Genomic DNA, 9,736 nt, shown 5'->3' with positions numbered 1-9,736 from the left:
AAAAAAAAAAAAAAAAAAAAGGTTACCCTCAGAATAGTGAGCGTTATGGAGGTAACTGGAAGAACCGGAAACGGGAGTGATGGGGACAGGCTGCCCTGGGGGTCGGGAATGCAGGTGGGAAGAGGTGCAGCAGGGCCGAGTACAATGTTTTCATCAAAAGATCATCTGTACTATTCGATTTGTTATAATGTGCAACTAAGAATTTAATGGAATTAAGTTACAATGTGCAATTAACAACTTAAATGGAACAAAATCAAGAGGCTGGATTAAATGGTCTCTAAGTGTCTAGAACCAAGAGTCTGTTAAACTACAACCACTTTTCTCTTTAGAGAAGGAGAAGCAATGAACATTACTGGGCATTAACTACTGAGCCAGCTGCTTTGTATCCGTCGCCTGCTGCACGCTTCTGGCCAGCCCTGTGAGGTAGGTCTCACTGTCCCCGTCCTGTGGACAAGGACATTATGGCTCTTGGTGAGGTGGACTTTCCTACCTTAGGTCTCCACGCAGATGCTTAAATAACCAGTAAGGCTGACATTTAGATCCAGAGCCACCTCACTTGGACACCCATTGTTTTTCCATGGCAGCCAATGCAGAAGCAGCCTTAGGAAGCTTGACTCTTCCCCCTTCATTATACATACATGTCATTAAATTGCAAAGTTACCAAAAATAGAAACAAAATCACTTAAAATCTTATCACCTAAGAAACTTCAGCCTCACTCACATTTGACAGGATCATATCATTTATTGACTTACTGGGTTTTTGGTTATAGCAACTAACATTCTTTAAACTTAAGCTATGGTATATTTGTGGTTTGAAGAAGAACAAGAGTCTAAGCTACCTTCTTCTGTGCAAAGAAATAGGAAATTATCGATACTCAACTCCCAGAGGTAGCCTCAATCCTGAATTGGTTTAAATAATTTCTTTGCAGATGGACTAACTTTTATAAATCTGCTGATATGATTCCAAAGTATATAATTAGACTAGTCACGTGGTCAATTTGTACCCACAAATTCCTTCTTCCCTGACCCTCTTACCCCCAACCAAAGTTTTCCACCCATTTTTATCCATCCCATAAAGCCCCATTTAAGTTTCATCTTCTAGGAGTCTTCCAAGCCCTTCCAGCCCGCAGTGCCTTTGCTTTTCAAAAACTTATCAGAGCTCTTATTCATTCAGGGCTTCCACTAAGCAGTCTGCAGACTGGGCTGTCTAATCTAGCCCAGGGTCCTGAAATCTGAGCTTCTGATGGAGAACCAGGGGAGTGACCCACATCTCACGCAAACATTGATTGAGAGGGAATCTTCTTGAGGGATCACCCATCCTAAGACCTGCACCTTCTCTATATTTTTCTCAGCCTGATATGAGAGGCCAGCAAGAATATAGAGAACATGTGTATAATAGGATTTAGATATCCAATACGGTGGTACCAAATTCTAAAGACTTTGATTCTGGCTTGAATACAGGCTGAGCTAGAGAGTAAGTCATTATTTCATTTATATAGCAAATAATAGGGGTCAACTACACGCACGGCTCTCTGCAAGATGCTGAAGTAGGTGAGGCAGGCCAGATGCATAACCCTTGCTACGATGATGACAAAAAAAAAGGAAACAGGCAATTCTAGTAAATGCTACAATTGGGGTATGGCTGGGGTCTGTGGGGATGCAAAGAGGAACACCAATTCAGACTTTTGGGGATGATGATAGGAAAGGCTTTCTGAAGAAGAATGCTAACTTGAACCAGGGGTGAGTGTTGGACAGGTAAGGGGGAACAGTACCTGCAAAGGCCCCAAAGCACGAGGCCATGGTAGGCCAGGGCTGAGAGCCTAGGTAGACTGAAGCCTTTAGTGCTGGGGGAAGTGATATGAGACAGGAAGGAGGGGTGGGCAGGAGTGGGTTGGGAAGAATCTTCTAAGCCTCACTTAGGTTTCTGGGTGCCATCCTGATGGTTTTTATCAGGGAAATGGCAGAGCTGCAGTTTCACCTTCTGGTTGCAAGGAAGAGAGAAGATTGGGAAGGGCAAAGCGGGTGTTTTAAGAGTCCGATCAGGAGAAAGCAGGGCCAGGAGTAGTGGCAAAGGAGATGGAAGGAAGTGAGCAGAGGCCACGGACCTAATGACTGGACATGAGGGCGAAAGGAAAAGGCCCCCTGTGCAGGGCACCTGTATGACGGGGGTGCCGTTCCTGGAGTCAGCGGACACAGTGAGGCTGCAGGCAGGAAGAAGTGAAGGTAAATTTAGGCAAGGTAAATTTCTGATGTGTATGGGCATGGAAGAGAAGATGTCTGAAAGGCCACTAGCTATGAGGCCTGGGCCCTGCGGAGTCTACGGAGTAAATCTGAACTTGGAAATCCGCATGAGGATGGAGGCTGACCCCAGGGGAAAGAAAAGGTACAAGTGCAAGGTCTGCATGGGCGGGTGCTTCTCAGGGTGACCAAGACCCTTCTAGAGACTTCAGTTCCTCTGACTATATGAGACCCAAGGGAAAAGCATAAAGTTGTCCTTGAGTTCAAAGGAAGAGAGAAATTCTGAGCATTCCCATGTCTACTAGCACACAACCTAAACAGGGATAAAAAGACACCTTTCAAGTCAGGAATAGGGAAGGTGCCACTTCTCTGCATTTGCTGCTACCTTTTATTTCCTTTCTTTAGGTCACCAAATATCTACTGAGTGCTTGCTCTGTGATCTGGCAGAAAACCCAAAAGCACAGAGATGAAGATGACACACTCCGTGGAGTCAGAGAGGGGCCTAGATGCTGCGGGAAACACAGTAACAGGTAGAGTTCTGTAAAAACGAGATTTCAATGACGTTTACCATCTAGTGGAAAAGAGATCCAAGGACACTCATGACAGAAATAAAACAGAATCAATTGGGTGCAATAGGAGAAGATGTTGACAAAAGGCTTTAGAGACTGATAAGAGAAACACCGCCAAGTTCCTTGCAGAGAAAGGCATTTGATAAAATGTGTGTTGAATGAAAGGACCAGGGGTTTGTGGAGGATGAGGAAGCGATGGCTGTGAGATGGGCCTGAGAGGAGGGGCAGGGTTTTGAACTGTGGGAGGAAAGGTGCCATCCCATTCAGGAGGAGGATGAAATCAGGGATAAAATGAGGTGGCTAATAAGAAAGGAACAGGGCTCACACCTGTAATCCCAGCACTTTGGGAGGCCGAGGTGAGTGGATCAGAAGGGCAAGAGATTGAGACCCTCCTGGCCAACATGGTGAAGCCCCATCCCAACTAAAAATACAAAAATTAGCTGGGTGTGGTGGCATGCCTGTAGTCCCAGCTACTCAGGAGGCTGAGGCAGGAGAATTGTTTGAACCCGGGAAGTAGAGGTTGCAGTGAGCCAAGATCACGCCATTGCACTCCAGCCTAGTGACAGCAAACTCCACCTCAAAAAAAAAAAAAAAAAAAAAAAAAAAAAAAAAAAAAAAAAAAAAAGAGTAGGGCATCGTTGGCTTGGGCTTGTGAGGAGTGTGGGCCACAGGGCTATGGGCAGTCAGGAGCAAGGCTTTCAGTTCTTATGGGAGTTTAGAGAAAAGGCTGATTCAAGTCTCTTTGCTCGTGGCAAGAGGAGGAAAGCAAGGAGGGGTGGTCTTGGTAACTGAGAACCTGCTTCTTACACACTGGAGACTTAGCATTCATTACTTCATTTACCACTAAGATCTCTGTGAGGTAGCTCCTTGGCCCCGGCACTTTTCAGTGTGGAAACTAGGGCTTAGAGAAGGGGTGTCCAATTGTTTGGCTTCCCTGGGCCATACTGGAAGAAGAATTGTCTTGGGCCACACATAAAAAATAAAATGTACTAACGATAGCTGATGAGCTAAAAACAAAAAATTGCAAAAAAAAAAAAAATCTCATAATGTTTTAAGAAAGGTGATGAATTTGAGTTGGGCTATATTTATTCAAAGCCATCCTGGGCCATAGGTTGGACAAACTTGGCTTAGAGAAGATAACAACTATCCCAGAGTCTCATAGCTAGCCAGTATAGAGGCAAGACTTGAACCCAAGATTTCTGAATCCAAAGATATGTGGCTTTCAGTGGAGCCATGGAAATCAGGCTGAGAAGGCCACATGCAATTCCCCCTGCCCTTCCCCTTGGCCTCATTCCGTGTAGACTTAATGACACCAGTTCTTTGATAGGCATGGTGTCTTCCTTTGGACACAGGCAGAATATAAGTAAATACAGTAATACTTCTTATTAAATGAAGAAATGGGTTATAAACCAGAGCTATGGCCTCTCAGGATTGTCTTGCTGCCCAAGGCCTGGTCTCAGCTCCAAGTGGCCATCGGGCCTACCAGGCAATCATCATCTTTAAAGTCGACCTCACTGTGTTCTAGTTGCTGAGTCTCATAATCCTAGATGGCACAAAGGCATGAGGATTCCTGGGTGCCTTTAACAAACCCCAAGTTGGGAATGCTGATTTTAGAACTCCAGGTGGCCACTTAGAATCTGCTGGGTAGTAAATGTCCCCAGCATGAGTTTCCCTTACTCGTCATTAGGTAGCAGAGTCTGCCACCCAGAATGCATCTCCTTTAGAACCATAATGCTGGGTGCTGGGAGGGAGAGGCTGGGCTTGCAATGCAGCTGATGCATCAGCAGAGGCCCCAGGGAACTAACTGTGTGTATTACAAGTGACTGGAACGTATAATCATCAAATTCACAGACTGGAAATAAAAATGAATTAAGTTTGCAATTTAACTGGAACAGGGACCCATGTCCTCCTTTCCCCATGCTGCCTTGAGAAAGGAACAGCTGACTGGTAAGCCCCACTCCGTTAGTGTCCTGGGCTTTGCTGCATTGCCTTGCTGTACAGGACAGTGCATCTGACCAGGTGGAAGTGGGCATTTCAGGAGGAAAACTGCTGCCCAGATGCCAAAGCAGGACAAATGCCAGCACCTGGAATGCTGGAACGACAGGCAGTTTCCAGGGGTCTCAGATCATTGCTGCTTTTGCTGGGAGACAATGATACCATCTTGTCAGGGTTTGTGTTCAGTTTACGGGGATGGGGGGGATGGGGAAGTTTATCACCCAAGGCTGCTAGGTATGGTTAATGTAGCAAGTATAGTATGCAAGGGCAACATCCTAGGGAATGCCAAGCACAGTGCAGAAACCAGATTGTTCATAATCATTTTCTAGCAGATGTTATTTGTTCTTTAAAAATTAATATATTTCAAAATATATTAATTTTGAAAATATATTAGTCTTGAGGAAGGATACCTTTTTATCATTTCCTGAAGGTAACGTGTGCTAGTGTAGTGATGGCCCTGGGGTCACCTCACACATCAGTCACTACTGAGGGGCAGCAATGGCTTTTGGAGAGGATTCTGACACCAATTCAGGTGCAGCAGGATTGATCATCAACCTCCATGGTGAACTAGAAGGGGGCAGTGGCATTCAAACTACAAATCTGCTTTCTGATTTCCAAGGGCCATCATCATTAATGATACCCTAGTTATCTTACATGTGGCATTTGACTTGACATTTGTCATTGTCTTCTGGGAATGCACCAAATACTTAATTCAGCCTCTGGGCAAAGACTGTCCTCTGGAAAATTACAAACTTAGCCATGTTTTAATGATTGCCACTCTAGCCTCACTTCTTTTTATTGGCTGTCTTTATGTTCACTTTCAAAAAATTAGAAAATGCAGGTAAATTTTTTAAAGGAGGAAAAAGTGTATAATTCCACCACCCAGGAGTCATCACTGCGATAGCCTTTTCTGGAGTTTGAACTGTCAGATTCTTCTCTACACATACTATTTCGGCATATATTTTTTTAAAAAGAACGGAATATACCTACTCTTCTGTAATCTATTTTTTATCATTTAGTATATATAATCAGTATCTTCCCATGTGCAGTAAAGAGCTTATTTGGATTTTTTTTTGGCCTATTTTTAGTTATCCTACATCCTTTTTGTTTTTTTGAGACTGAGTCTTGCTCTGTCACCCAGGCTGGAGGGCAGTGGCGCGATCTCAATTCAGTGCAACCTCCGCTTCCTGGGTTCAAGCAATTCTGCTTCAGGCTCTGGAGTAGCTGGGATTACAGGTGTGCACCACCACGCCCAGCTCATTTTTTATTTTTAGGAGACATGGGGTTTTACTATATTGGCCAGGCTGGTCACGAACTCCTGACCTTGTGATTGGCCACCTGGGCCTCCCAAAGTGCTGGGATTACAGGCATGAGCCACTGCACCTGGCCTATCCTACATCCTTTTTTAAATGATCATCCTACTCAAAATTATTTGATTAATGAATATTCACGAAAGTACCAGCTCTGCGAGCATGCACGTTCTTTCTCTCAACACATCTCAGCAACCCCACTTTAGTGGGGCCTTCTAAAGAAAACATTCCAAGCCCAAGGAGCGAGTCTCTAATGGGAGAATTTCAGACACTGTGATAGACAGAGGAGGTGTCTTTCTTGGGGGCTGAGGTGGGTGGTGTTGGTGCCCTTGAATTACAATGCCAAGGTGGTAAATGTCAACAAGCCTTAAGGTAGAAGCCAAGGACAGTGGGATTCTGTCTTGCCCTGACGCAGACCTGCAGTGAACCTCAGTTTCTTTCTCTTTAACTTGACTCTCAGTATGCCATGTGGGTTGTGCAGCCAGGCAGAGTGGTAATAATAGATAAGTAGTGGAACAGGCATGGCTGAAATCTGAGCCTTGTGGATCAAAGCTGGGAGTTTGAATTTTAAGTACAATGAGAATCCACTTGTTACTTTTCAGCTGGAGAGTAACAATCTGATTTATAATTATATGAAGACCCCTTTGCTGCTAACGCTAAGGCATGCCCCTTCCTCCCCTCCCTCGGCTCAAGCACAGAGAGGCAGTGACCCTCTGCGGAGCTGGGTTTGAGACACTTCTCTTCAACTGAGCATAGGGAGAAGGCATTCTTGTGTGTCTGTGTTTCTCTGTTAGTATTCCTGAAGCAGAAGGCAAGCCTTCCCACCACAGCCAAAGAGAGGACGGAGGCTGCCAGAGGTGTTCTTAGGGCCACTCACTGGCCTCTAGTTTGGACTGGCCAGCTTCCCTGTTAAACTGGTATTTCCTGATGGTAAATCAAATAGGTGGTCAGCCTGTGAATCACAGCCGAGTTCAGTGCTAGCAAATACCTCTATAAATTTTTTAAATAAAGCCAGATGTAGCTCCAGGATATGTGTTGCCAAGAATAAATTTTACTAGGAGAGTAGCTGGAAAAGACAGAAAACCCTCATGACTTTCCTCCTCATCCATCACAACCTTGTCTGCTGTAACCCCTTTCTTAAGTTTTTGATACCCTGATGAGGTTTGATGTCCTCCCCCTTCAACTTCATATCAGGAAAAATTCTAAACATATAAAATACTTGAAGGAATAATGAATATCCTTATACCCTTGATGTACAGTCACCATGAACATTTTGTCATATTTGCTTTAATTTTATTTTACTGAATCATTTGAGAGTAAATGGAAGACACTGAGTCACTTCAGCCTTAAATACCTAAGCATGTAACTCCTAAAAGCAAGGACATCCTCCTGTGTAACTTCAGAATTACGATCCTCTAAATTTAAAATGTTCTTAATATCGTACATGATGTAGGCAAGACTAAAATTTCCTCAACTGTTCCTAAAATGTTTCTTTTATCATGGGTAGATCCTGGTTCCAAAAAGCTATGAGTTTCCCAAAGTGTGAATAATATGCAGTTGCTACACAAAAACCATGAGCTTTAACCACCCTTCCTTGGAGAACTGCCAGGAGCTTGTGCTTCTGCAGAAGTTTCTCTCTGGGAGGAGTTAATAAGTGAAAGTTATGATTCAGTAACTTTGCATGTACCAAGTGTCATGCTAATGCCTATTATTCCCACTATGTGATAACTACAAGAGAAATCATCATTAGGTGATTAAGAACCACAGTCTACTGTAAAATTGCTCTGTTGACAGGTTTTTGGAGTTGGGATGCAAAAATATTTTACTGTAATGAAATCGCATCAGAATTCAAGGGATTCATCTTTTATTGAAGTGCTTTTTGTCTTAATTTTCCTTCTGTATAATACTTAATTTAAAACTGATGGACCATCAGTTTTAAAACTGGGGGATTCCTTCAAATGTCCAAAACCTTAAGTGTTTTCAGCTCATGTAGTCTATGAGGCTAACTGGAGACTCGATTTCTCCTGGCTACAGGCTACCATAAAGATTCCATGTACATATTTAAAAAAGATTCAATATGATTTTAAGAATGTCAGATTTATGCAGAATGGCATTAGACTCTACCTTTAAGGTTCTGGTCATAGGTGAGTGAAAAACTACCGCTTTTAGCTGATTTCCTAAAGGGAATCATCAAACCAGGATTTTCTTAAATAACCTTAGCTCTGATTTTTGAGGCAACAAGACAAATGTCACTAATGCATTATGTTTTTGGCTTTGTTGAGTAAGTACGGAGAAAGAAGCTGAAAATGGGAGGTCCAAGCACTCCATAGAAATCGGTGCTTGGCAGGAGGGGCATGGAGGTGCCGGGCCTAACCAGAAAGCTCAGTGTTCTAAACATTCCTTTATATGGATGTACATAATGTGGTTCCCGCATACTGATGTTAAGCCCCAAGGATACAGAGCCTGTGAAGCAGGCAAGAAATTAGGCTTCCCATTTCCACCAAGACCCTCTCCCTTGCACGGAATGTACAAGCTGCAGCTCCCAGTCCTCATGTGGGACTGCAGGTGCAGTGGAAGGCTCATCCGAGAGACGCTGCCTCTGCATCCGTTCCACTAGTCCCTCACTGCCAGCGGCTCTTCGAAGCCCTCGCTAAATCAATCAGTAATTTAATCTTACCCAATTCTATGCGTGAACTTTTCCTGTCCATCTATGCCTTGCCTGAATAGTGCTATATATTGCTATGTTTCACCTCCAACCTCTTCCCCTGTCCCCTGAATTGTCAAGGGGATAACAGAATTATCCTGGATCAGAATCATGTCTGGTCAACTGGGAAAGATCTATAACCAAGAAACTGTGGCCTAGAAAGTGGGCTTTCCCTTCCCTCGAGTATATGCCAATGTCTTCTAAGGTTAGCATTTCCTAAAGTGTGAATTGGGCATACAAGAAAATGCTACTTAATCACAATGAGCCACACAGTGAGCAAGTTATTTCCTTTTTCAGTTTCCTGACAATCCTTCTGACAACCTTAATCAGAAACTCCATTTGAAACCCGCAAATGTTAGCACCTAATGTTTACTAATTAATCTTGTTTTTAACAAAGAGGGAATAAGCCTTGTGTTCAGAGATCTGGGCAGGCAGCAGCTGGAATTATATGATTTTGCTTTATTTTGATTAAATGTATTATTCTGGTTGCTTTCTAAGGATGGCAAGAGATGATTTTTTTAAATGGAAGTGATAGTTTTCTTTTAAAATTAAATTTCAGTAAAAAGATTTTGTAAATAATAGCACCAGTGATCTGCAGATCTGGCAAGAGCTGTGACAACTAAGCATCAATGTCAAAAATCTGGCAGCCCTAGTCCAAGAAGATGCTTCTAGATGGGGCATCTTCCACTCTGGCTGTACATCAGAGCCAAGTGTGGAGCTTTTAAAATATCTGGGCCCAGCCAGGTATGGTGGCTCACGCCTGTAATCCCAGCACTTTGGGAGGTCAAGGCAGGTGGATCACGAGGTCAGGAGTTCAAGACTAGCCTGGCCAAGACGGTGAAACCCCATCTCTACTAAAAATAAAAAAGTAGCCAGGTATAGTGGTGGGGACCTGTAAGCTACTAGGAAGGCTAAGACAG

At 43.6% G+C, this 9,736-nt stretch overlaps 1 protein-coding gene and 1 long non-coding RNA gene across 5 annotated transcripts in view; one reads left to right on the top strand and one right to left on the bottom strand.

Annotated features, from left to right (window-relative positions):
* CYFIP2 (cytoplasmic FMR1 interacting protein 2) overlaps positions 1–9,736 on the bottom strand; it is a 142,355-nt gene that overhangs the window by 21,863 nt on the left and 110,756 nt on the right. The window lies entirely within an intron of this gene.
* LOC108295047 overlaps positions 1–9,736 on the top strand; it is a 29,994-nt gene that overhangs the window by 15,204 nt on the left and 5,054 nt on the right. Inside the window, exons 2-3 of one of the 2 annotated variants that reach the window (XR_005198085.1) lie at positions 330–423; positions 2,644–2,768. This is a non-coding gene — a long non-coding RNA (uncharacterized LOC108295047). Of the gene's footprint in view, positions 1–329; positions 424–2,643; positions 3,214–9,736 lie in introns of those variants that run through there. The other variant, XR_005198084.1, reaches the window with a different exon arrangement.

The sequence above is a fragment of the Cebus imitator genome, unplaced genomic scaffold, assembly GCF_001604975.1.
Source record: "Cebus imitator isolate Cc_AM_T3 unplaced genomic scaffold, Cebus_imitator-1.0 Scaffold616, whole genome shotgun sequence".
In the NCBI taxonomy this organism is placed as follows: Eukaryota; Metazoa; Chordata; class Mammalia; order Primates; family Cebidae; genus Cebus; species Cebus imitator.
The sequence above is the reverse complement of the archived record's forward strand: the minus strand, read 5'-3'. Positions and strand labels throughout refer to the sequence as shown.